The sequence below is a fragment of the Palaemon carinicauda genome, chromosome 15 (assembly GCF_036898095.1).
Source record: "Palaemon carinicauda isolate YSFRI2023 chromosome 15, ASM3689809v2, whole genome shotgun sequence".
NCBI lineage: Eukaryota > Metazoa > Arthropoda > Malacostraca > Decapoda > Palaemonidae > Palaemon > Palaemon carinicauda.
Genome location: NC_090739.1, coordinates 96,498,855 through 96,522,818, shown reverse-complemented (window position 1 = coordinate 96,522,818; position 23,964 = coordinate 96,498,855). Strand labels below are relative to the sequence as shown.

The following is a 23,964-nucleotide window of genomic DNA, read 5'->3' as shown; positions in this document are numbered from 1 at the left end:
AGCTTCTCAAGAGAAGTTCCCCTTGTGAGCTATTCCACCGAGTGTTGGAGGGGAAGAGCTACACTGGACTCCCCTATGATCTCAAAATACCTCCTCTGCTGTAAACGAGGTGGGAGGAGTTTGTTCCCGGCAGAGGAACGGCTGGAGGAGGCGAGTTCCGAGAGCTGAGCTTCGAACTTGTCTCTGGCACTCTTCACCCCCTGGGACCAAGGCAAAGCTGCGCTGGCCCTTGGGGGTTTCTGGGTACCATAGACTTGGTCTAGGACCGTATCCTAGCCTTCGCGAGGGGCGATCTCCGGGTCCTTGAACCTGTTGAGTTGCCTCATCAGATTCAAGACCTGCCAGAAGGCATGCTCAGACTCATGCTGCTCTCTTCCCTGTGGACTGGCAGCTAAGTCCCCCATCCCCAGAGGCTCTTCTTGGGGAGACACGTGGACGTTCTCCCGGGGTCTGGTTGGCTCTGGACGGATCCGTGAAGACGACTTAGGAATCGTCTTTGAGTCCTTGGGTTCCCTCCTGGGCGGGGTACAGGACTCCAGCAAAGAGGTCTGGAAGGTACCTTCCACACGAGACGTTTCTCTTCCTCGAGGTGGGGTTCCTCCCATTGGTGCCGTGGGAGAGGCCCTCACCTCGCTGGACTCTCCTGAGGATGGAAAAGCTTCGTCCACAGGAGGAGAAAATGACCGCGAAGGGGATGGAGCCTTCCTGACAGACCTCTTAGGAGCCAACTTCTTCCTGGGAGAAGTCACCACGAAGTCCACTTCTCTCCTTCTCTTCAGCGGGGGTGAGTCTGTCTTTGGTCTGAGTCCCAGATCAGCAAGGGCTGGCTTCACAGCCCGCACCACCACTTTCATCAGGTGACCAAACCAAGACTGACGGGTGACGGACACAGTGTCAGTAATCCCCGCTGGAAGGAAGGGGATCTCCTGATCTTTCGGAGTGGACACAACGGGGCCTACCTGGAAAGAAGAAAGGGAAGAATGTTGCCTATACCTCTCCGGAGACTCTTCCTGGTCCTGGGTGAGAGACCTGCGCTTGCGCACTGGCGATCCTGATGGTGATCTGGAAGTACGTGTCACTGTTGCAGGCACGAGCCGCGGAACCCGGCGAAAACGGGGGTCGCGCTGGTGCGATGGAGCATTCAGGGGATCGTGCGCGGGCGGCTGCTGGAGCGCGGGCGCACAGTCACGCGGAGATAAACACGCGCGGGCGAGTGGGCGCGCAGGTGAAGGTGCGCGCCCAATGAGCGCGCGAGGGTAGAGGAGATTGACGGCCTACTGGAGATCTATGGCGCGTGGGCGAGCGATGGCGCGTGGGCGAGCGATGGCGCATTGGCGAGCGATGGCGTGTTGGCGAACGATGGCGCGTAGTACATGCAGGAAATCGACCGCGCACAGGAGATTTAGCGCGTGTGCGCATCGGAGACCTGTGACGATCCGAGTCATGGGTGCGCTGGCAAGCGCTTGCGCACAGGCGAAGGATCGCACGGGCGCTCGGGAGATCGTTGGCGCGGTCAGCTTGGGCGCAGGATCAGATGGCGAGGAAACTCGCAAGGGCGAACGCTCGCGGTCGGGCTCAGAAGAGGAAGACTCGTGGGCGCGCGGGCGTGCAGGAACTCTTGAAGTGCGCACCGGGGAGCGTGCGCGCTGATGCGCAGGCAAAGATGGGCGCACATGAGCGCGAGGGCGAGGCGAAGGAGTAAGGTCCTTGCCTGCGTCCAGATACAAAAATTTAGGGCGCGTGGGCGAGCGTTGGCGCGCATCAGGAACAAGGTGCGCATGACGAGCAGGAGATCGTGTGCACTCAGGAGACCGATTGCGCGCCTGGCGCGTAGCAGGAATAGAAGGGCGCTGATGGCGAGCAGGGGAGTGCTGGCGAGCAGGAGAGAGCTGGCGAGCAGGCGAGCGCTGGCGAGGAGAGTCTGACAGCTGCAACTCAGGAGAGCGCATGTGCGCTACTGCGCAGCTGAGTACGCAGGGGGACCCTGACGCGCAAGGGAATTACCCACACCGTGGGAGATATCCCTTTGCTCCGAAGAGACCGGTGCCCGTCGGGTGACGGGGTGAGAAGGCAGCTGCTGCGCATCTGCAACCAGGGGTGAAGGTATGCCGGAAGGACTGGAAGGTCTGGCTGGCGTAGGAGATCGCGAGTGATCTGCGGAGAGGTCCAAGGACGTGGCTGCTATGGTCTGCTCCCGACGAGAAGAATCCTCTGCAGGGGAAGGCAGCGGAGAAGACTCAAAGAGGAGCCTCTTAACTCCCTTATAGGGAGAAGGGAGGCCCCTACGGCGAAGAGGAGCCTTACCTTATTGCCTTATTGCCTTATTTTTTGTTTGGGTTCCCCCAGGTCCCTCAGTGTGAGGCACCTCGTATATCCACCAGAGAGTTGCTAATACATCTTCCGGTGTATTTTGCATCTTCCAGTCTTGGATGGTCTGGGATGCATCTTAGGTATTTATCGAGCTGCTTTTTAAACGCATCTACGCTCACTCCTGATATGTTTCTTAGATGAGCTGGCAGCACATTAAATAGTCGCTGCATTATCGATGCTGGTGCGTAGTGGATTAATGTCCTGTGCGCCTTTCTCAGTTTACCTGGAATGCTTTTTGGTACTATTAATCTACCTCGGCTTGCTCTTTCTGATACTTTAAGCTCCATGATGTTTTCAGCAATTCCTTCTATTTGCTTCCATGCTTGTATTATCATGTAGCGTTCTCTTCTCCTTTCTAGACTGTATAGTTTTAAAAATTGCAGTCTTTCCCAGTAATCAAGGTCCTTAACTTCTTCTATTCTAGCAGTATAGGACCTTTGTACACTCTCTATTTGCGCAATATCCTTTTGGTAGTGTGGGTACCATATCACATTGCAGTACTCGAGTGTACTACGCACATAAGTTTTGTAAAGCATAATCATGTGTTCAGCTTTTCTTGTTTTAAAGTGTCTGAATAACATTCCCATTTTTGCTTTACATTTAGCCAACAGTGTTGCTATTTGGTCGTTGCATAACATATTCCTATTTAAAATTACACCAAGGTCTTTAATTGCTTCCTTGTTTGTGATTGTCTCATTATTAGGTCCCTTGTATGCATACACCATTCCTTCTCTGTTTCCATAATTTATTGATTCGAATTTATCGGAGTTGAATACCATCCTATTTATCTCCGCCCATTCATATATTTTGTTTAGATCTCTTTGTAGTGAGTTCCTATCTTCATCACAAGTAATTTCTCTACTTATTCTTGTGTCATCGGCGAAACTTCTCACTACTGAGTTTTCAACATCACAGTCTATGTCTGAGATCATAATAACAAATAGCAGTGCAGCTAATACCGTACCTTGGGGCACACCAGATATTACCTGGGCTTCATCTGATTTCTCGTCATTTGCAACCACTATCTGTTTTCTGTTTTGCAGGAATTCTTTTACCCATTTTCCTATCTTTCCCACAATATTATGCTTTCTCATTTTTTTCTCCAATATGTTATGGTCTACCTTGTCAAAGGCTTTTGCAAAATCTAGATAGATCACATCTGTGTCTTTTTCATTTATCATATTATTGTATATGTTTTCATAGTGAGCTATCAGTTGGGTCTGTGTACTTTTTCCAGGTACGAAACCGTGTTGACCCATATTAAACAAATTATTTTTGACCAAATGGTTCATTATCTTTTTTTATTACCCTCTCATACACTTTCATAATATGTGATGTTAGACTAACAGGTCTATAATTGCTTGCCTCTAGTCTTGATCCACTTTTGAAGATAGGGGTTATATAAGCTAATTTATGTTTAACATATATCTCGCTCATATCTATACTCTGTCTTAGCAGTATTGCAAGTGGCTTCGCGATAGTGTTTGCAGTTTTTTTTAACAAAATCGCTGGAACTCCATCTGGTCCGGCTGCCGATCCATTTTTAATTTCGTTTATAGCCGTGACAATATCTGCTTCATTAATATCTATATCCGTTAGATATTCAACATTTTCTTCTCTCATTTGTTTCATTATTCTCATTCGCAATTCTTGGCGTGAACTCACTCTTATATTTTTCTGCTAATATGTTGCATATCTCCTTTTTTTCATTCGTTAGCCGTCCTTCAATTCTTAAAGGGCCTATTTCTATTCTCCTTTTATTCATCTTTTTTGCATAGGAGTAAAGTACTTTGGGGTTTCTTTTTATATTTTGAAGTGTCCTTTCTTCTAAGTCCCTTTTTTCATTTTCTTTCGACTGCATAATCTTTTGTCCTGCATTTTCTATCTTACATTTTATTTCCCTCATTTTCCACACATTTTTTTCTTTTGCAAGATTTTTCTTCCACTTTTTAATTTTCTGAAATAAGATCCTTCTGTCTCTTGGTATGCACGTCTTTTGTTTATTGTTTTTTTTCGGTACATATTTTTCAACAATTTTCTCCAGTATTTTGTACAGTATATCCGTATTTACCTGTATATTATCACTTATAAATACATTTTTCCATTCTTTATTCAGTTCTTCATTTATTTCTGACCATTTTATATTCTTACTGTAAAAGTTATATTTTCCATATCCTTCCCAAAGTTTTGTGCTTTTATTAATTCTGTAATCACTTGCTTTGGAATGAACTATCAATTCTATGACATTGTGGTCTGAAATTCCCGTGTTATACACTATTATTTCTTTACGGCAAAGGCGGCCTCGAGGAAGGTCATCCACATCGTCGGTCCTCCGAAGAGGAGAGTATGTCAGTGCGCTCCCCCGAGGAGGAGACGCACCCGCAGGAGACCGTGGGACTCAACTTCCCCTTCAAAGGATGTTCGGAAGGGGAGGCTGAGCCTTCAGCAACGTCCGCAACAGCAGCAGAGGTTTGACCAGACCCGTCGGAAGCGTCTGCCACAACCACGTCGACAATAAACAGAGGGTCTACCTCTGCTATTACCGGCAATTGTTTGACAGCAGCCCCTAACTGGATCAGGTCAAACAGGGTTTCCTTGGAGGTCAAGCCCTTAAACCCCAAAGCCAAAAGCTGAAAGAGATCATCATTAGATACAGCATGGTCATCATCATAATGAGAATCAAATTCCTCCCCCGGAGGAGGGGGAGCTGTCCCGCTATGGGAGGCAACGCCCTCTCCCCCACCCCGAGGTCGGGAAACAGAACAATGGCCTACGCTACCACTCGACGGTCTCTCACAAGAGGCCGACCGAGTGGGAGCTTCGGAGGAGGTTCGGGCGGCGGAAGAAGAGTCCTTGGAGCCTTCCTTCTTCAAGGCAGCCCTTGAAGGAGAAAGGTCTCTCTTGGACTTCTTCGGGCAAACCTATCCCACTGGGAGGTAGACTACTCCCTGCACTCACTACAAGTTAAGTCTCTAGCACACCGTTGACCTCGACACTGCGGGAAAAGGGTGTGAGGATCCGTCTCGACCGCCGACATGAAGGTTCCACAGGGGCGGCCAGAGAGTCCAGGGCATTTGCGCATAATTGCGATGAAGGTAGAGGCCAACTTCCAAACACACAAAGCTGAAGAAAAAGAAAAAACAGATAAAGGCTGTCAAAAGCGAGGACGAAAGACAGACACGTCTGTTCATCGTCTGAGCCATAAGTGAAGCGAGACAATTCACCGGTGAGTGGGGGGGGGGCCTACCCCCTTGCTAACTAGGGCGGGGGTAGTTAACCATCGTTAAAATCTAATGGCTCGTCATTTTCAGCTACGCCGAAAGTAAACCCTATGTAAATAGCGTGGTTTGTATTTCGGTTACGGAACAAATATGTTTTCCTGTAGAAAATAACTTGATTCAACTGGTTTTCACCTTCATTTCATCCGCAACATCAACAACCAGTTCGGCTACTTGAAGTTACTCGAACTGGTTGTTCTGTTTGTTTGCGGTTGAAATGAAGGTCAATTTCAGTTAGATCTCGTCATTTCCAACAGGAAAACATATATTTTCTGTTCGAAATGAGAATCTGAAATACAGTACAACTTTACCGTTTTTGTTAACATTTTGAAATTGGAGTAACTTATGAATGAAGAGCCCAACACCCCCACCTGACCTACCCTCTCTCGGAAAGTGAAAAAAAAGTGGGGGGGGGGGGCTTTCAGTAGTTGTACTGTATTACAGATTCTCACTTCGAACAGAAAAAGTTTTCCCGAAGGAATTGACGCGATTTAACCGAATTTGACCTTCATTTCAACCACAACCAAACAGAACAACCAGTTCGACTAACTTCAAGTAGCCGAACTGGTTGTTGTTATTGCGGATGTAATGAAGGTGAAAAGCAGTTAATCACGATATTTTATACAGGAAAACATATATTTTCTGTTAAAATGTTAAAGTATAATGGGTCTTGTTCAAATTCCGTCCTCACTTCAAAATTCCGTCCTCACTTCAATCATCAAGAACGTATGTACTGCGCACAATAACATTAGCTATGTTACGCTAACGTTGTCATTGCTAACGTTAGCAATGCTACGCTAATATTAGCATGTGTATTTTAACGCATTTTTCCATATACCCTTTACACAATATATAAGGGTACAGAACCTGGTAAAGTTGTATTATATTACAGGGTGTGATTTCGAACAGAAAATATGAAAAATTCGTAGATAATTTGTATTTTTCCTAACAATACAAACCTTAGCTATTTAAAGTGGGTGATTACTTTCGGCATAGCTGAAAGGACGAGCCATTAAAATTTAACGAGGGTTTACTACCCCACCGCTAGTTAGCGGGGGGGGGGGGGGTAGGGAGGGTAGTTAGCTACCCTTCCCCCTCACACACCTGTGTTGTAAGCTCACTTAGCTTAGAGGTAGGACTTCATGGGGGACAGGCTGGCGGGCAAGTTTGATTAAATAGCTAAGGTTTGTATAGTTAGGAAAAACAAATTATCTACGAATTTGTCATTTGTTCCGTAACTGGAATACAAACCACGCTATTTAAAGTGGGTGATTTAAACCTTAGGAAGGGTGGAATAAGTCCCAGCCATACTGGCTTTCGGCTTTGCCCGGGGACTGATTATCTGAGTGTGTCAGCACTCAACAATAGAGTCCCTGCACCTCGCTCGCACCTTGCTATGCAAGGACTGCGGCCTACGTAAGCTGTGTGAAGGAAAAAAAGTGTGACTCGTCCTAGGAAGTTGACCTGAAGTTCTTTAGATGGAAACTTTAGGCTAGGACTCTCCCAATACCACCTCGTCAGGGTATGGGGGACGCGACAGTATTAACTTAATACTAGGAACACAAGGGAACATGGTTTACCTGCAGTGGTTCGAGGTCAGCTGTGCAGAGAACCCAGGATGCTGCTTTCCCCCAAGAGAGGGGCGGATGAAGAAAAGAATAAGGGCCAGACATACCTTTTCTTTCATGCAGACTAAAACCGAGTAACAATGCCCTCAACCCTTTGCTACTTGTCCATTAAGGAGCCTGAGGTTTAACCCAGCTGCTGTGCAGCCATCACAGGGCCGATAGAGAACGTATCGAGCCACCTGTGGGTCACGTCTAGCAGGTAGTGGGCTGTGAAGGTCGTTTGAAGCTTCCACACCCCTGCTTGTAGAACCTGCGTCACTGATTAGTTTTTCTTGAAGGCCAGGGAGGTAGCTACTCCCCTGACATCATGAGCTCTAGGACGACGTGATGGAGGATGGTCATGATTCAGGGACAGATGGATTGCCTTTCGAATCCATGCTGAGATGATGTTCTTGGTAACCCTCCTCTTCGATCTCCCAGTGCTAACAAACAAAGCCTACACTTGGGAACGAACTGCAGCTGTTCTCTTCAGGTATAGCCTCAGACTGCTTACTGGGTCAGATTCAGGGACAGATGGATTGCCTTTCGAATCCATGCTGAGATGATGTTCTTGGTAACCCTCCTCTTTGATCTCCCAGTGCTAACAAACAAAGCTTGCACTTGGGGACGAACTGCAGCTGTTCTCTTCAGGTATAGCCTCAGACTCCTTACTGGGCACAGGAGGAGATGGTCTGGGTCATCTGTTATGGAACGAAGACTCAAAATCCGGAAGGAGTCGAAGCAAGGGTCCGCTACTCCCAGATTCTAAGTCTTAGCAATAAACTCAGGGACGAAGCTGAACGTTACCTCCCCCCATCCCCTTGAATGGGCGATGTCATACGAGAGACCGTGAAGTTCGCTAACTCACTTGGCTGACGCCAAAGCTAGTAGGAACACCGTCTTCCAAGTCAGGTGGCGATCTGAAGCCTGGCGTAATGGTTCGTAAGGAGATCTCTTAAGAGACCTGAGAACTCGAACCACGTTCCATGGAGGAGGTCTCACTTCCGACTGAGGGCAGGTAAGTTCATAACTATGTGAGAGTAGGGAAAGTTCTAGCGAAAAAGAAATGTCCACTCCTTTGAGCCTGAAGGCTAGACTTAAGGCTGAGTGATAGCCTTTCACTGCCGAGACTGAAAGGCGCGTTTCTTCTCGCAAGTACACGAATATCTCCGCTATTGCTGGAATAGTGGCATCGAGTGGAGAGATACCCCTTCCACGACACCAACCACAGAAAACTCTCCACTTCGCCAGGTAGACCCTGCGGATGACTTTGGCAGGTGTCCACACATCCTTTCCTTAACTTGAGAAAATCCTCTCTCTGCAACGAGATGCTGGATAGTCTCCAGGCGTGAAGCCGAAGTGCAGCTACGGCTTTGTGAAAGATGTTGGCGTGTGGTTGTTTGAGTAACTTGTGTCGCGGAGGGAGTTCTCTCGGAGGCTCCGTAAGGAGTTGCAGAAGGTCCGGGAACCATTCTGCGTGATGCCACAGCAGAGCTATGAGTCATTGAGAGGTTGACGATAGTCTGGTCTTGTTGAGTACCCTCCTCATCAGACAGGACGGGGGAAAAACTAATACGTCGATGTTGTCCCACCGTTGTTTGAAAGCATCTTGCCAGAGCGCCTTGAGATCTGGGACTGGGGAGCAGTACAGCGCAGGTTTGAAGTTCAACGCTGTCGCGAACAGACCCACAATCGGGGAACCCCACAAAGTTAGGACTTTGTTGGCTACTTGGCGATCCAAAGACCACTCGGTACTCACTATCTGTGACTCTCTGCTCGGACTGTCGGCGAGCACATTCCTTTTGCCCGGAATGAAGCGAGCCAAAAGTGGAATCGAGTGGACTTCGGTCCATATCAGTATCTCTACTGCAAGATGGGATTGCTGTTCTGAAAAGGTACCTCCCTGCTTGTTGATGTAAGCCACTACTGTGGTGCTGTCGCTCATCACCACCACAGTGACTCGCCAGGTGCTGCTGGAACTGTTGAATGGCCAGAAATACGGCCTTCATTTCTAGCAGATTTATATGGAGGCACTTTTCTGATTCTGACCACAGGCCTGAGGTCCTGAACGTGGGCCCCCCTTTCTTTGAGGCGTCCGAAAACAGCATCAAATCCGGGGGAGGACGAGAAGATCCACTCCCTTTCGTAGGTTTTCGTCGATCAGCCACCACTGAAGGTCCGTCCGTTCCGCGAGACCCATAGGGATCAAGACGTCCAGGGAATCGTGTCCTTTGACTCCACCAGGACTTGTCGCCATTGCCGGGATCTCATTCTGAGACGACCGTTGGGAACTAGACAGACCAAGGATGAGAGATGGCTGAGTAGACGTAACCACGATTGGGCTGGGAGTTCGTCTCATCTGAGGAAAGGACTTGAGACCTTCCTCAGCCTTGCTATCCTGTCATCTGATGGGAAGGCTTTGTGGAGATTGGTGTCCAATATCATGCCTAGATATACCAGTCTCTGAGTGGGAAGCAGAGAAGACTTCTCGAGATTTACCATGATCCCTAGATCTTGGCAAATCGCCAGAAGTTTGTCTCGGTGTCGAAGAAGGGTTCTGCTAAGATCAGCCAGTCGTCCAGATAACGGAGGAGACAGATGCCGATCTTGTGTGCCCACGAAGATATAAGGGTGAACACTCTGGTGAAAACCTGAGGTGGTGTTGAGACCGAAACACAGCACCTTGAACTGGTAGATCTTGTTGTCTAGGCTGAATCTTTGGTACTTTCTTGAAGACGGATTGGGATCTGGAAATACGCGTCCTTCAGATCCAGTGTGCACATGAAGTCTCGCGGTCTCACTGCGAGTCTGACCATGTCTGCCGTCTCCATGCTGAACGGGGTCTGCTTGACAAACCTGTTCAGAGCTGAGAGGTCGATGACTGGTCTCCAGCCTCCAGACGCCTTCTTTACAAGAAAGAGTCGACTGTAGAAGCCTGGGGACCAGTCGATGACCTCTTGGAGAGCGTCCTTCTTCAACATGGTCTCAACTTCTGCCCAAAGGGCTTGCCCTCTTGCCGATCCCATGGCAAGAGAGCTCAATGACACTGGATTCGCTTTCAGGGGAGGTAGAGATGTTATGAACGGGACGCGATATCCTTGGCTGATCACGGAGATCGTCCAGGAATAGGCCACCTGTTCGCGCAACTTTGGAGGCATCCCCCCACTGGTGGGCATGCGGGGGGACTGCCAATCCTAGCGTTTGTGGCCTCGGCCACTTCCCCTAGGATTTTTTCCCCCCTGGAGGACTTCAGGGCTGTTTGGACACCGCTGCCTTTGCTGCTACTGCCGGATTTGTCGTCTTTGCAGGGCGAGGTTGTTGAGGTGCTGGAGGCTTATAGGGCTTTGATGTTAAAGCCCTCTCAGGAGGGAGTCCTGGTTGGACTTCCTCCACCTCTCAGCTGCCTGCTCTACATCTTTCGGCTCAAACAGACTAATCCCCAAAAGGTAGGAATGTCTGAGCTTACTAACCTTGGTGTTGCGGACTTTCGAGTCGAATCTTTCAGACACCGTATCACGACGTATCTTGAGCCCTGGGACCAGGGCAAAGCCGCGCTGGTTTTAGGGGGCTTTTGGGTACCAAAGACTCGGGCCAGAACCGTGTCCTTGCCCTCTCGAGGAGGAATCTCTGGATCGGAGAATCCGTTAAGGTTCCTCATCAGAGTCAAAACTTACCAGAAGACATGCTCAGACTCCTGCGGCCCTCCTCCTGATGGACTAGCAGCAAGGTCTCCAGTCCCCAAGGGCTCTTCTGGGGGGGGGGGGACTCGTAGACGTTCTCCGCGGGCTTAGCTGGCTCTGGTCTGATCCTCAGAAGAAGATTTCGGAACCGTCTTGGAGTCCTTCGACTCCCTCCTCAGGATTCCTACAAAGATGGTGGGGGGCTCTTCTCCACCTCCACCCGAGACTACTTGGCACGAGGTGGGGTTTCTCCCATTGGTGCGATGGGAGAACGCCTCACCTCACGAGAATCCCGTGAACGGAAAACCCTCTTCCACGGGGGATGGGGAGAAAGTCTGGGGAGGTGAGGGAGCCTTCCTCGACGACTTCCAAGGAGCCAGTTTCGCCCTAGGAGAAGTAACCACGTCGTCCACTCCTCTCTTCCTCTTCAGGGGGGCCACGATAGCCGCTGATTTGAGGCCTAGTTCAAAGAAAGCGGGCTTGAAAGACTGCGCAACCGCTCTGATCAAGGGCCCAAACCAGGGCAGCCGACTGACAGCAGCACTGTCAGACACCCTCTGGAGGGAAGGGGATCGTAAGATCCCTAGGAATGGAGACTACAACAGGGTCTGCCTAAAAGGAAGAAGCTGTAGAAGAAATGTTCCTAGACCTGTCCAGAGATTTCCCTCTATCCGTCGAGTGCGCTGTCCTGCGCTTACGGGGGGGGGGGGGGGGGGGGGGGGACGGACGCGATGAAGATGACCCGATTGCACGTCGTATTGCAGGATCCTGCGTGGGAACACGCTGTAGGTCGCACTGGGCATCACGCTCGCGCGATAGGCCCTTGCCTTACTCGGGGGCGATTGCTCGCTCGCGCGAGGGCGCGGGTGAGCGTTGGCGCGTGGGCGATCGATGGCGCGCAGGTGAAGGGGCACGTTCCGGAGACCTCGGATGGTGTGCAGCCACAGGATCCTGAAGGCCCTTTAAGGCGAAGCCGTAGGGTGCGCGCGTGCATGGGGAATATCCCTAGTGCGCTCATCAGGAACAGAAGTTCTGGCAGTGGGCGAGCGATGGAGACTGCGGGCGATGGCGTGTAGGCGAGGGATGGCGAGCAGGCGAGGGATGGCGAGCAGGCGAGGTCCGATGGCACGTCGGCGATCGTGAAGGAGAGCGCTGGCGAGCAGGGGAGGAAGAAGACTTCCCTTTGGAGCCCTGATCCGAAGATCGAGGGCGAGCAGGCGAGTGATGACAAGCAGGAGAGCGCTGGCGATCAGGAGACCGAGGGCGCCCATGGCGTGCATCAGGCCGAGGGCACGTAGAGGTCCGTTGGCGAGCAGGAGATCGTGGGCGTGTAGTCTCTAGAACTGCAGGGCGAACAGGAGATAGTGGGCATGCAGGAGCTCCTAGGAGTACAGGAGAGCTGGCGAGATGAGACTGCAACCAGAGGGGGCTGGCGCGCAGGCGAACGTTGGCGCACAGAGGAAACCTGGCGCTTAAGGGACTTACACACAATGTGTGAAAGCCCCTTTTGACCCGAAGGACCGGTGCCTATCAGAAAACGGGATGGGTGGCCGCCCACAGCGTGTCAGCAGCCAGGAAAGGTGAGGGCAGGTCAGCAGGTCTGGCAGGTGTAGGAGATCGCGAACGATCTGTGGAGAAGTCCACGTCCAAGGAAGTAGCAGGAACGGTAGCTGAAGGATAAGGTTCCTCTGCGGGGGACTGCAAGGATGAAGATCCAAAGAGGCGCCTCCTAAAACCCTTGTGAGAAGGAAGGCGAGCCTTACGTCGGATACGTCCTCTGGGAGCAGCAGGCAAACCATCGGCAGTCCTCCGAAGGGGAGTCTGTCAGTGAACTCACCCCGGGGGGTGGGGGTGGGGGGGGGGGGGAGAATCACCTGCAGGAGAGACCGTTGGACTTAGTTCCTCCCTCAAAGGATGTTCGGAGGGGGGAGCTAAGCCTTCAGCTACAACAAGAGCAGGGGTTTGAACACTCTTATTGGAAGCCTCTGCCACAACAGCCTCGACAATAGACAGAGGGTCAACCTCTGCTACCGCCGGTGACTGTTTGACAGCTGCTCCCAACCTGATCATGTCAAACAGGGCTTCCTTGGAGGGCGAACCCTAAAGCCCCAAGGAAGCCCAAAGCTGCAAAAGATCATCATTATTAACATCAGGAGAAATAATTAAATCCTGCCCCGGGGGAGGAAGAGGAGGAGCTGCCTCGCTATGGGAAGCAACTCCCTCTCCCAAACCCCAAGATCAGACAACAGTATGGCCTACGCTACCATGCGACTGTCTCTCGCGAGAAGCCAACTGAATGGGAGCTTCGGAGGAGGTTTGGGCTACGAAAGAAGTCCTTAGGATTTTCCTTTTTCAAAGAAACCTTCAAAGGAGAAATATCCCGTTAGGACTTCTTCTTCCGGCACCGGGAAAACCTCTCCCACTGGGAGGTAGGTCACTCCTTACATTCAATACATACGTTATCACTCTCACACCGTTGACCCATACAATAAGGGCATAAGGTGTGTGGATCCGTGTCAATTGAAGACATGAAGGTCCCAAAAGGGCGGTCAGGTAACCCAGGCCACTTCCGCATTGTAGAGGCCATCTTCACAACACTCTAGAAAAGAAAAAGCAATGATTAAATGGCTGTCGTGTAGGCCAGGGTGACAGAGGACACGTCAGTCTAGCACCCAAGCCGTAAGCAAAGTGAGCTTACAACACAGGTGAGTGAGGGGGGAGGGTAGCTAACTACCCTCCCTACCCCCCGCTAACTAGCGGTGGGGTAGTAAAGCCTCGGTAAATTTTAATGGCTCGTCCTTTCAGCTACGCCGAAAGTAATTACCCACTTTAAATAGCGTGGTTTGTATTCCAGTTACGGAACAAATATGTTTTAGTATAGTAAATAACGTGATTTAACAGAATTTGACCTTCATTTCAACCGCAAACAAACAAATCAACCAATTCGGCTAACTTTAAGTTGCCGAATTGGTTGCTGTTATTACGGATGAAATAAGGTGAAAACCGATTAAATCACGTTATTTCCTACAGGAAAACATATATTTTCTGTTAAAATGGTTAAATATAATCACTGATGTCATATATGTTGTGTTAAAATATTTAAATATAAGCACTTGTTCAACGGTGTCACTTCACTCACGAATGTACTGCGAACGATAACATTAGCAACGTTACCAATGATACACAGTGTTACCAACGTTGACTAGGATTGTGATGTCATATATGTTGTGTTAAAATATTTAAATATAAACACTTGTTCAACGGTGTCAATTCACTCACGAATGTACTGCGAACGATAACATTAGCAACGTTACCAATGATACACAGTGTTACCAACGTTGACTAGGATTGTTCTTGTTGCAAATGCTACAGTAATATTACCAGTTACACAATATATATAAAGTACAAAAAGGGTACAGAACCTAACAAACCCACCTAACCTAACCTAGTAGTATGACAGGTCACAAACCTCAAGTATTTACTGAGAACGGCAAAATTCTCCACGTTACGAATGATACACAGAGTTACCAACGGTACGGTGACATTACTAGCGATGGTAATGCTAAATATTTCCATACGTATCTTAAATAATTTTTCCATATAAGTTTTACACAATATTTGATAAGTACAAGAAGGGTACAGAACCTAACAAACCCACCTAACCTACGAGTTCCCAGGTCACAAAACACATATAATGACTTTAGAGGAATGACTTACTTTGATGAAGAAGACGTCGAAACTTGCGGGTCACGGGAGGGTGAGACTGACGTCTTAACTACTATGGCTGCGATGTGGATGGTTGTGGGACATCGGAGTCTTGTGGGTCTAGGGGGTCCATTGGCTGTTGCTGTATCGGAGGGTAGAGGCGACTGGCAGTAATGAAGAAGTGGTGCAATAACGTAAGTTCTGGGTAGTAGTGGGTAAAAAAGAACCTGGAAAAATATTGCTTGAAATATTCAGTCTTAATTCCAGGTCTCTGTACCCACTCCTTCACTTCTCTCCAGAGACATTCTATATTTTGTGTATGGATGGCTGGGTCTTGGGGGTCAACGAAATGTTCAGAATGATTAATAGTTTTATGTTCGTAACCAAATTCCAAAAGAGAGTTGTAGGCAGACCACTTATCACTAATAATAACACTACCAGGCTTGATATATTTCTGAATGAGGGGAATTAGAGTAGCAGAATCACGTTTAGTAGAAAGGGGGGGCGAACTAAACAGATGAAAAATTTCTTTGATTCACGTTCAATATCCCCAAAGACCCATATGGCACTTATCGGTCTACCACAGTTGTATTTATCTTTTCCAAAATGTGATTCGTCTATTTCAACTATTACTCCATCACCACCAATCGCCTCTTGATTATCGAAGTAGTATTCGGTAACCTCGGAACAGAAACTCCTCCAATCAACAACAGTTTTGGAGGATATGTCAATACCCTCCATGAGGATATCATGGTCCCAATGTTCATGTAAAAAGTGGTTTGCAAATAATATCTTCCATGGGGTAGGCGACTTTTTCCCAAAAATGTACCTTTATAAGAAGTAACGGTATAACCACAACGACGTTTCTTTTTGGTTTTAGGTATCTTGGTTTCGGTATTACATTAAACACGTGAATGTCTTTCCTGTAAGATAGGAGGGAACGGCACTTGGGGCACTATAAACGTTGAGGAATTACATTGTGTGCTTTCAGGAAATTATAATATTGGATGAAGAATCATAAAAATCACCCTGGAATTTAGCAAATGCTTTTAGGTACGGAATACTGCAGCCGTTACAAGTTTCTATAACTTCCTCTATAGCAAAATACAAAATAAATCTCACTTGAAATGACGGACACCTTACTAGGTCAAAGATTTCCAGGAAAAAGGATTTGGTGGAAGGGGTCTGAACAGACCACTTAAAGAGATAAAGGAAGGGAGTAGGGAAATATAAGTTGACAACCCCCTCGTGTAAACTTTGAATACGTATTGGTTCGTGATTGGTTAACGGAAAAACAACAGAGTCTAGAGGGTAAATATGAATGAACTGGATAGGGAAACTTGTCCAGAGCAAGTATTTATGTGAAACCAGGGAGTGACAAGGAAATAACAAAAGAAATAAACCCAATATAGGAAGATAAAATGGAATGTATGATAAATAATATTGAATAATAATATTGAATGGGAATATACAATGAGATGATTTTATAAGGTATAGGATAATAAAAAGAGTAATTCTTGGGTCAAAAGAAATATGTATACGGGGGTATTACATAACTAATCAAGTAATAGACCTGAACAGAGCTGGTAGAGAGACAGAAAGTTACATTTTACGGTTAGAGAAGAAGAAATTCTATTGGTGGGGGAAAAGCTTCTGCGCAGGAGGGCGGGGTTTTTGCGCAGGAGGGCGGGGTTTTTGCGCAGAAGGCCGAAAACTGGTATGCACGTACGTACGTAAGTATGGGTGCTAATGTTAGCATGGAATGCTAACATTTGATCTACATCAGACGATGGCAACACTGGTTACTGTATCTTTTCATTAGACATAGTCTTTGCAATGGCGCCTCCAAAGTTTATCCAGCTACAGTGAACCCTCGTTTATCGCGGTAGATAGGTTCCAGACCCGACCGCGATAGGTGAAAATCCGCGAAGTAGTGACACCATATTTACGTATTTATTTAACATGTATATTCGGACTTTTAAAACCTTCCCTTGCACGTAGTACTGTTAACAAACTACCCTTTAATGTACAGAACACTTAATGCATGTACTACAGTACCCTAAACTAAAACAGACACAAATATTAAAGGCGATTTTATATCATGCGTTTCCTAAACACGCCAAAAAGCACGATAAAAAATGGCAATCAATGTTTAGTTTAGTTTATCTCTGATCATAATGAAGAAAAACACATTTACACATCTGTGTATAGGTTAGTTTTTGCATCGATTATATTGATTATTCAGTACAGTATGTTGATTTTGTTATTACCAATGTTTTACTTAATTTTTCTTAGGACTTCCAAATGAAATTTTTTTTCTTTATGACGCTGTATAAAGAACGCTTAGTAAACAAACGAAGGCATTTAACGCGCATGATGAAAGTGATAAATAATGATATTACAGTAAAAGCTTTTAGAAAATATGTTATTACAAATATTATATACCGTATCTATATAAAATCATACTGTACTTACGTAGCAAAGCAGGAAAACAATTTACGAGAGAGAGAGAGAGAGAGAGAGAGAGAGAGAGAGAGAGAGAGAGAGAGAGAGAGAGAGAGAGAGAGATTGTTTTACGTACGTAAATGTAAATTTAAAAAAAAAAAACAGCCCCATTTCATATAAAATGGGTTATTACAAATATTTTTCTTTATCATATTACAGTAGTCTGTATAATACTGTAAAGTTCAGTACAGTATGTTGTTGTTATAGTCGTGGCGATGAAATTCTCACAAAACAAAAACACGACATTCAATTACAACAGCTGATATATACTCTCTCTCTCTCTCTCTCTCTCTCTCTCTCTCTCTCTCTCTCTCTCTCTCTCTCTCTCTCTTCGTGTTATACAATACTTACATATAGATGAAGAAACTAAAATTAGTTTTCTTAGTGTCAATTAAATACGAAACGAAAAAATTATGCCGAGTTTACATCCATTTCAATCGTTGCTAAAAATACGGCATCCGATTTCATCAGCAAACCACTATTTTTTGGGAAACATCATTTTAATCTAGAAAATTGCTACTCTTTAAATAGTTAATTGCACATTAAGAAAGCGTGTACTTTTATTTTTAAATTTTGGTGTGTTTTAAAAATCGAGAGTATTGTTCACTTCTTTTTGTTTTACTTTTGGCTGTGATTAGATCAGCTGACGTCTAGCTGCTGCTCTTGAGAGTGTACGAATACACTAACAAAGTATCGTTTATACCATTTCTTAACTTATTTAAACCGTCTATACAGTTGATATTACATAAGCACCAATGTGTTATAACCTATCAAATTTTTTTGTTTGTTACATTTAAATCAACACACACACTCTCTCTCTCTCTCTCTCTGGGCTACTTTTCACTACCTCCCATTCCTTACCTCTCTCTCTCTCTCTCTCTAACAAATGATATCTTTGTTGCTCCTCAAAGTTTCATTTATATTGAAAATCAATCATGATTCAATTTTCCTTACTTTCTCCAATCTCGCACCATCGGTCACATCGCGGTATTTTTGAAATTTCCGGAAAATCCGCGATATATGTATATACGTGCGTTATGAAAAAAATCCGCGATGGTCGAACCGCGAAGTAGCGAGGGTTCACTGTATACTGTTTTGTATTTTCTACCGGTTATTATAAATCCAAGAAGGTAATGTATAGAGAAAAAATGTTTGTTTTACGATTAAACAATGTTTCCCCACCCAAAACCTCGAGTTCCCACTGGGGGTCCCCCATTACCGTAGGATATAGATATATATATATATTTCTGAAACTATTCACTTGCGACGGGAATGAGTCATTTTCGAAGAGAGCGTAATTTTTTCTATAAGAAATAGCAGTTTTTTACTAGGTTACATTGCCCTGTAATACACTACAATAATACCCAGAACCTAACAAACCCACCTAACCTAGTAGTTCCCAGGTGACAACAACCAAATGGGGGCAAGCCCCCGGAACCCCTTCCCAGGTCACAACCCCTAGCCGGGGACAAGCCCCCAACCCCCTTCCCAGGTCACAAACTTGTACTGGCAAGAGTTACAGTAATGTTGAGCTGCGCACGCTAAAAACATTTTAATTAAAGAAATTTATGACTTACTTTAGTGACCCAGACGACGAAACTTGTGGGTCACCGGGGTGTTGAGACTGTGACATCTTAACTTCTATGAACGGCACTTGGGACACTGTAAACATTGGGGTATTACATTATGTGATTTAAGGAAAATATCAACACTAGATGACGTATCAAAAATTCCCCATGAAATTTAGAAAATGCTTTTAAGTATGGACTACTGCAGCCTTTACAAGTTTCTATAACTTCCATCATAAACCCCCCCCCCCAAAAAAAAAACCTCACCCCCCCCCGTGCAAACTTTCCATACGTATGGGTTCGTGATTGGTTAACGGAAAAACAATGGAGTCTAGAGAGTAAACATGAATGAACCAGAATGGGAAACTTGTCCAGAGCAAGTATTTATGTGAAATCGGGGCGTGACAAGGTAATAACAAAATGTATAGTAATATAGGAAGATAAAATAGTGTGTGTGATAAATAATATTTAATGGGAATATAAAATAAGGTGATTTTATAAGGTATCGGATAATGAAATGAGTAATTCTGGGGTCATTCGTAACATGTATACGAGGGTATTACATAAAAGGAATGGTATAGTTGTACTGGATCAAGTCGTATACTTGAATAAAGCGGGTGAGGTCGAATAGTTAAATGTGGCGGGCAGAGAAGAAGAAATCCTATTGGTGGAGGAGGAATCTATGTGCAGGGGGGAGGAGTTTATACGCAGAAGGTTGAAACCTGCTATGTACAAGCGAATGAACGAGAGCGACTTCAACCGGCTCGTGGGTGTCAACAAATAAATGTTAGCATGTTACGCTAACATTGCTAATGTTAGACTGCGCAGCTCAATATTACCGAATTTTTTCATCGGTTTATTATACATCCACGAAGGTAATGTATAGTGAAGAAAAGGGTTGTTTTACCATTATATACCGTTTCCCCACCCAAAACTGCGAGTTTCCACTGGGGGTCGCCCATTATTGTTGTATATAGATATTTCTGAAACTATTCATTTGTGACAGGACAGTGTCATTTTTGGCGAGCGGAATTTTTTCTATAGAAAAAAGGGTATTATTTTTGAAAGAGGAACCAGCTCAACGACCTATAAATACTTCAGAAACGCATAAATTGCACTTTTCTGATTAGGAATATACCATTAGTTATGCCCGGAGATGAATAGAACATAAGTAATCGATTTTTTTTTACGTTTACAAAAAATGAGGACTGTTTTTACTAAGGCGAGTGGCTATTAAAGAGAGATGTTCACCCTTTGACTACCGCCAAAACATGACTTCATAGCTCCACCCCCTCTTTTTGTTCCACCCATACACTTCGTTTGATTGCCCCACGTGACTTATTCACGCCCCACGTGACTTGATACTTTGAAATAATTGGTTCATTTTAAACAAACAAAAGCCAAGTATATTTAAATATTCCTACCACTGTGGCGCTTCATGTAGTACTAAGCATGGCTGTAGTTCAGACAACTTGTCGTGGTTGTGATATAAACTATTTTGAATTTATAAGACGATATCACTTGCAAGATTCCGAATTCATCACATTTTTGCAGGCACATGGTGTTTCACCTACAGCAGAAATTTGTCCTCACTGTGATATAACTTGTACATAGTGAAACAAGGCATAAATTTTCGTGTGGCCGTTATAGAAAGCTTAATAAGCAAAAGGGAAGTAGAAAGTGAGCGTATTCAGTTAGCCTTTTTAAGGAGACATTTTTAGACAGTGTTCATATGAAACCCTGGGCAGTTGTTTTGTTTGTAAACCATTGGTTAAGAAAATCTTTTGATCATACCACTATTATACGGTGCCTTAAGTGGTCAAGTAGAACACGCGTAGATTGGCGATCGTTTTCTTCCGAAGTCAAAGAACAATGGTTTTCCAACCAACCCCAAATTGGTGGTCGTGACATCATTGTGGAAATCGACGAAGCGCTCTCCATACATCGCAAATACAATCGTGGTCGACAACTTACCCAAGTGTGGTTGTTTGAGGGAATAGAGCGAATCTCTAAGAAAAAATTCGTTATTCCTCTTAACAAAGGCCAAGACAGAAGAGCAGGGATGCTTATTCCACTTATTAAACAATTTATTTTACCTGGTTCTGTTGTGATTAGTGATGGGTGGGCAGCGTATCGCACACATGCCGAAGGATATACGCACAAAGTGACCAATCACAGCGAACAATTTGTCAACAGAGACGATAGTAGTGTGCACACGCAAAACATTGAACGCCTTTGGCGTGATATAAAAGTGGTAGAGACGCCCTAGTAACCGAAAACTATATCTCGAACAATATTTAGCGAGATATTTGTTTATAGACAATTTCAATAAAGAACAGGGTCAGTTGCATCAACTTTTTAATTGAAGCTGGGAAATTATATGTACCCCATAGTGACCGACATCGACCACGGGCCGAAACCAATAATTCATCTTCGGACAGTGATATCGACCAACCAGGGCTTTCTTTTTAAGGTAAATATAAACTTTGGTTTAGGCTGTAACTAGAATTTGGTGTTATTTTACTTTCTTAGGTTCGGTAGTGCCTCGAAAATCACTGTGGCCTAAGAGGAGGTCCCAGGGGGGGGGGGGAGCAGAGCCCCCTCCACTAGGCCTAGGTAGGGGTACAGGGCCCTAGGTTAGGTTAGGTTTGTTAAAGAGTAAAGTCTAAAACCGTTCATTTCCAAGGCAAATGAAGGTGATATTCGTGCAAAACACATCAAAATCACCTAGAAAAACATTTTCATGTCCTATTGGGCTGGTCCCTCTTCCTAAAAATTTACCGCCTTATCAACCACGTTATTTACTATAGGAAAACATATTTTCTGTCCGAAATCTCACCCTGTAATACAATACAAAATTACCACTTATTTAATGTTTCGGATAATGCTCGTGTCTAAATACTTACCGTTTATCAATCCTCAAATTTGAATAGTTTTATTACCCACAAATTGTATACAGTATTATCATAAATCACAGTTTATGAAATTCTTAGTATCCGTGATCAGTATTTTCTGCTAGTCTTTTCAATTCTAAGTCATAGGCTTTGCAATCTCTTGAATTTATTATTGCCGTAAGATTATTAGGATATATCTCGCTATTTACTTGCGAAGGAAATAAATGTAATTTTCGAAGAAGACCAGAGTTCTTCTATGGGAAGATCATTTTTTATTGGAAAATGTTACCGTCTTAAACTACATCATCGTCTTGACTTCTCCCCAGCTTACCCTTACACAACTCTTAATCCTGTGTTTGCTTCCGAAAAGGCTTCACTCTCGGACAGAGAACACTAAATCATATTTCGCAAACCGTAAAACTAGATTAATTATAGAGCATTTCAGACCAAGATAAACAACATATACCCCAAAGAGAAAGTCTATTTGACAAATAAGATGGTTTACGCCTGCCCCAACCAACAGCATGCACCTAGAAAACTTCATGCATTAGTTAAGAACATCAATAGGAAACCTATAATTAGATATTAAGGCTAATCCGTTTGGAAAACAAGTACTCCGAAGGAAAAATGTGAAAGAACCAACTCTAAATTCGGTATAGACAGTTAATATTTAAACTTGTACCTGATTTACACACGTTGCTGGAAGACGGTTGATGAATGAAGAGAACTTCGTTACTTAGTTGCTTCCGGAAGTTCCTCCTACGGCCTTAAATCGTTCAGGAAAGTTAAGTCTTCTTAAACAATACAGGAGTCTCAGATTTGTTTCTTTTTCACGTTATAAACTATAAGGTTACGATTAAATTCATCTTCCTTATCTGTATTATTTTGGGTGGAATTTTTAAAAGTATAATAGGAGTTTAGAGTCAATACTCAAGGTATTAGATTATTAATGCCATGGTTCCATCAATAAATATAGAATGTTGTCTTTTATACCGAGTGCATGGAATCTTTAAAAGCATCAAACCATGAAATATTATGGGTTAGCACATGATATAATGCTTGCTGTTTATTCTTCTTTCATTTAGACTTATTCCTAGCTGGTTTTTAATTTCTGGGTTTATTTAACATTTTTTACCTTACCTGATATTTCTCGTATCTTTTCATGTTCTATTTACTAAAGGAGTGAATTTCATTTCTTACTAAAATATTCTGATTAAGTATTGGCACAAAATGATTTGCTTTTATTAGTGAGGTTGGATTTTTTTTCTGATCTTAAGCACACTTGGTGCACTTCACCTTCACATAGTAGACCTACACTTCCCCTTCACTAAGTAGGCCTACACTTCATGTGGTACAGTGTAGGAATTACTTTTGGGTCTTTGCAGCGGATCTTCGTCCCTTAGTTCCACGCTCCACTTGTCTTATCTATCATCTTTTTGTGCAATATCTTAATCATTATTTCACATCATAACTGCAGGATTTCCCCCCCCCCCCCAGTTGCACTTAGATTCTAAATTACTTGAAGGCCTCAGCGACAGGATAAAGTATATAACCTAAATTCAGTCATCCAATTTCTGTCTAAAATGGTGACGGGAAAATAGAATATCAAAATTTAACATTTTTCAAACAAAATAATTTTCGTTTAATTAAGTATTTCTTTTAATGCAGCATATAAGCACTGGGACGGGGGCTAAAGTTTGAAAAGGTACTCCTGACGGCGGGGAGTCTGATCTTTTTACGAGGAAACGCCTTAGATGCGATTTCCTGGAATTTGGCAGCAAATAATATTTTTTTTGGACGATTTTTTGACCAACGACGGTTTGTACCTCTCCATGGTTTGTACACAATACATATCATAAAATATGAGGAGGCCTACGTGTTGCATTTACCAAAAGCATACTAACGATGTTAATTCTTTACTATAAACTCATTCCAAAATCTAGCAAATTACTGCTATCAGTTTTCTAAGTCTCACGATATCTATCATTGGTTTTTTAGTTCCAATTTTATCTTTAAATTTTTGACGGCCTTTATATATTAAATTTCGTGTAGTTTCTAGTTTACAGAAGAAAATTGTCTTATGTTTTTGATTGATATTCAGGTTACTTTTCTTTGGTTTTAAACTTTGGTGATTAAGTATTAATATGAAAACCTCACAAACAGGAAAGTACTCCTAGATTTGATAATACTGTATTGGTCATAAAAAACAAGGTTTTAAAAATGCCCCTTTATTAGGAAAACACTCTCTCTCTCTCTCTCTCTCTCTCTCTCTCTCTCTCTCTCTCTCTCTCTCTCTCTCTCTCTCTCTCTCTCTCTCTCTCTCTATATATATATATATATATATATATATATATATA

At 44.6% G+C, this 23,964-nt stretch overlaps 1 protein-coding gene across 1 annotated transcript in view; it reads right to left on the bottom strand.

Annotated features, from left to right (window-relative positions):
- LOC137654342 (uncharacterized) overlaps nt 1-22,530 on the bottom strand; it is a 212,023-nt gene extending 189,493 nt beyond the window's left edge. The window contains exon 1 of the mRNA XM_068387959.1: nt 22,290-22,530. The gene's annotated coding sequence lies outside the window, so the exon portion shown is untranslated. The remainder of the gene's footprint in view (nt 1-22,289) is intronic.
- Nucleotides 22,531-23,964: the final 1,434 nt, after the last annotated feature.